Here is a 4,816-nt window from a genome sequence, read left to right as displayed (position 1 = left end):
TAAAAAAAACTAACTTACTAACTGTTTTTGCTATTATTAAAACCATTTGACAAAACTAGTTATTAGGATGGCAGAGTAAGGAGGAATTTTATTGACTCTTGAGACATATTTTAGTAAACATTCTTATCAGGGTTTATCAGAATACTTCTTGAAATATTCAGGTTTACAAACTCTCGCATTGTTATCACTTGATTCTGCTTATATACTTATTTAACAAGTATTCTTAAACCTTCATTTTCACACACACACTTTAACATACGATTGTGGGTTGCACATTGGATTATTACATTATTTATGTTCTTTTGTTAAAGGTAACAACTAAGGGAAAGGGATAGTATATATTTTCCTTAAAGAAAAAACAAACAAACAAATTGATAATATTGATGATAATAAAAACGTAGATAAGTTTGGTTTTGTAGCCTCCCTAACCTAAGCAATTAGGCCCGAAAGGGTGTTTTAACACCTAATACCCTAAAATCAATTGACTTGGGAGCTATTGGCCCAACGCTTGTTACATGGGTTAAGGAGAAAAGCTTAAGGGAATCAAAGATTGCACTATCTACGTATCAATATCTGCAACCCGAGTTACTAAGCTCGTAGGGGTGTCTTAACACCTAATGCCCCAAGACCAACTGGTTTGGGAGTCATTAGCTGAAAGCTCGTTACATGGGTTAAAGATGCATTGTGTTTTAAGTTTTATATATATATTAAAAAAAAGATAATAATCCCAACCCAAGGAAATTAACCTTAAACATTAGAACAAAAATTTTGTTTTCTTCCAAGTAAAGCCCCATAACTATGTGTTGATATATTAAGCAATGACGTTTCGTTCAGACAAGAAGATAAGGATTGTTACCAAGTCAAGATGTGGCCACCCACTCAACAATTAGTCATCAAATCAATAGTTTCAAATTTTGGCCTATAAAAGGAGGCATTTGCCATGCATTTAGGCATCTTGGTGTTCAGATCAAGATCTTGCTCTTGCTCTCTTTCTTTGTATTTTGTAATGTTCAAGTTTTATTCCATGTTATATTTTTCTTAATTTCTTGTTTATGCTTTTCATTTCATTTACTATACTTATATAATTATGTTCTTATCTTGTTTATTTATGTTTCTCTTATTCATAATGTTCAACTAAGTTTATTATGTCAAGGTGAAAAGGTTACACTAATAGTGTAAGAATAAGTATAGTATAAATTCAACATGGACTTTAATGTTTGATACTAACATGATTTATATTTATTATCTTGCTCACTCTTAATACCTTGCTTGTTAAATGATTAATCTAGATTTGTGTTGAACAACCCTTGGTACAATAAATACTTGGCACTTTCATAGCCCAACTGTATGGTATAACCGACACCTGTGCTATGAAAGGAACTTGATTTGTTGTTAACATAAGTTATCACCATGAATATCTGATAATATTTACAAGTATTGGCATTACTCGAATAAGATAATTAATGTAATCATGTTAACAATTTATAATCCGAGTGGAACCTCCTTTGTGTGTGGTTTCCAGTCAAGTAATAAAAAGAGTTTATATTGTACTTGTTTTAAATACCATTAGTGGATCCTCTAACCTTGACAATTATTTTATCCTTATTTAATCCTTATATCAATATCACATCTCAAAGCTCTCTTCAACTCATTTTCTGTTATTATCTATTTCTTTATTTATAGTTTATACAGTTAACCTCCCTGTGGTTCGACCCCGGTCTTGCCGAGTTATTTATTACTTTGACACTCCTACACTTAGGAAAAAACATCAACTTTTTGGTCGTGTCACCTATTACAAAAACAACATAGATACAAGAATTGTAAATAATCTAAACATGATAATAAACAGCTAGAAGAACTTATCATTACTTTTTGTTATCAACTGAAAATGAGTACATTCCCTCTTCTTCTCATATGCATTGTACAATCCTTATTATTTCGTTAAATGTATTATTCTCATTTATATGCCCCAACCTCTCCATAGGAATTGTGGGGCCAAAATTTAAATATTGATTGGGGTTAATTACTTCACTTTAACCCAATCATCCACCTTGGATGCTTTTAGTCGTAGTTAATCGCAACATCCAAAACTCAGTCATCCGTCTCAGAAGCCATTAACCAAAACTAATCACAAAATCAAATTTGTCATCTTTTATGGATACCATTAGCCGAAGTCAATCATCATAATCAACTCGGTCTTCTATCTATGATGCGAACCCTAGCGGAATTTAATGGAATTCGCAACCCCAAGATCAATCTAAGCCAAGTTTGTTGAGATTTGAATGAGCTTATCACAATAGAAGACTTGCTCCAAGGCAACAAGCCTATAAATCAACTTGATCACAACACCAACACTTGGAAACGAGCAAAAGAAGTATAAATTCACAACAAAGAATGGTCAATTCTTTGAAGAGTTGAAAGTTCAATCAAGAACCAAGATTGAGCAACCAAAAGTCGGCTGCAATGCTGAACATATCATCAAAAGTCTGCCCTAAAATTATTCCTAAAAAGTATTTAAACTTCAAGCCAAAACCCAAGTTTTCCTAATGGGTCTCACATAAACCCAATTTAAATAATAATCAACCCAAGCTAAAATTAGCCCAAACTAATTAAAATAAACAAAATAAACAAGTCTAAGACCCAAATAAAATGTCTCCTCTTAAAATAAATAAAGTTTGATAGCCCAACTAATTAAATAAGACAAGTTCGTTGTTTTTGTATTTTGTCTGGCAACAGCAAAAGTCCAATTTAAAATGGATGGTTCTCTCTCGTCTTAATGAATTAGAAGGTATGCTATATACCGTTGGAAATGTATGGAAGTCTAGTTTCCAGCCCGACTAGAATCACATTAAAATGTTATATGTAGCTTCAGTTATGACCCAAAGAGTAACGAAAGGTCAAACTGTCCGAATCTAGTCTTCTTCTCCCAATCTTTGTGCAATGGTCTTGGTTCCACCAACAAGCCCCTCTTGAACATGAATCAAATTAATCAAGGCTTGCTCTTTATTATTATGAATCCTCTTGAAGTCCATTGAAAGCTTCTTTGAACTTCTTAGCCCTAAGCCTAGTAACTGGACCAACTGTAACCTCCAATGGATCCTTTGATGGTTGGATCGCATCAATCTAGGATGCCGTTAGCCAAAGCTAATCGTCATATTCAACCTGAACATCCCTCTAAGATGCCATTTACCGAGACTAATCATCAGCCCAACCCGACCATCCATCTAGGATGCCATTAGCCGAAACTAATCATCAACGCAACCCGACCATTAGTCTAGGATGCCATTAGCCGAAGTTAATCATCAATTTATCTCGGCCATCCCCTTAGGATGCCATTAACCAAAGCTAATCTTCAAACACGACATGTGTAACATCCCCCATGTCTATACCGGGATAAAAGCAACAATCTCATGTCAACCGAAAACATAGTAATTAGAATTTTTTTTTTTACATTCATGGTCTTCGTATTAACATCTACTGAAATTTCACCAAGGTCCCCCCTTATACCGGAAGGTTCCAAGTTATCGACATGTAACCTGTTTACACTTCAAGTAACTCGCGTCTCATAACTCAATCCCGACCCAATCAACCCGGTTTTCAATTCTACAAATATTATCACACCGACCAACCACAATATTTATGATACACATTATATAACAAAATATTATTTGTGGATGGATAAAAATATAAACACATAGACATTAAATATGGTTATATGAACTACAAAGCTAAGTTTATTCATTCAAGTTTAGACCTTAATTATACAAATTCAATTATACAAACATTTTCATGTTTACAAAATATAAGAGTATACTCCCTAGAACCTAGATTACAATAATGGAAACATAAGCTAGGATCTACTTCTATTGTGCATGCGATGATCCTGAAACAAAATGCATATTATTGACATGTGAATATCACAATAAATATAACAACATAAATATCTAACAATTTAAAAAGGGTAACATGCATTCATATTTTGTTCACTTCTCCCTTCTGGTTTTTCATTAGAATCTCTTCCTTATTCAACTATTAATAATCGTTCCCTCTTCCATCATCAACCTCCATTTCCGACTTTATAAGATCAACCATGATTATTTTTGCGTAACATATTACCGATACCAATTTCACTAGTATCATCATCATCACCTCGTAGTAGTCGATGCAAGGTGATCTTCTTACCTGAGATCCTAACATACATTAAATGTATGCTAGCCATTACATGGTGATCCCCTCTCCCGGAATCCTAACATACTCTAAATGTATGTTAGACAATACATGCTCGATCCCCTTACCCGGGATCTTAACATACTCTAAATGTATGTCCCATAGTAGTTGATGCAAGGTGATCTTCTTACCTGAGATCCTAACATACATTAAATGTATGCTAGCCATTACATGGTGATCTCCTCTCCCGGAATCCTAACATACTCTAAATGTATGTTAGACAATACATGCTCAATCCCCTTACCCGGGATCTTAACATACTCTAAATGTATGTTAGACAATACATGCTCGATCCCCTTACCCGAGATCTTAACATACACTAAATGTATGCTAGTCAATACATGCTCGATCCCCTTACCCGGGATCGTAACATACACTAAATGTATGCTAGTTCATGCCACAAATCACACTTTTCATATTTCGTTTGTCAACGATGATTTCACCACTCGGTAATTCACACAACAACCTTTCACCTTGATTACACGTACATTCAGTAATTCACATTTCACATCGATAATACATATTAAATCATGGAATTTAACTTAGAAAGTATAGGTGTGATTCACCTACCTGCAATAGAAGCTCTACT

The sequence above is a fragment of the Populus trichocarpa genome, chromosome 14 (genome assembly GCF_000002775.5).
Source record: "Populus trichocarpa isolate Nisqually-1 chromosome 14, P.trichocarpa_v4.1, whole genome shotgun sequence".
NCBI lineage: Eukaryota > Viridiplantae > Streptophyta > Magnoliopsida > Malpighiales > Salicaceae > Populus > Populus trichocarpa.
This window is presented reverse-complemented; position numbering follows the sequence as displayed.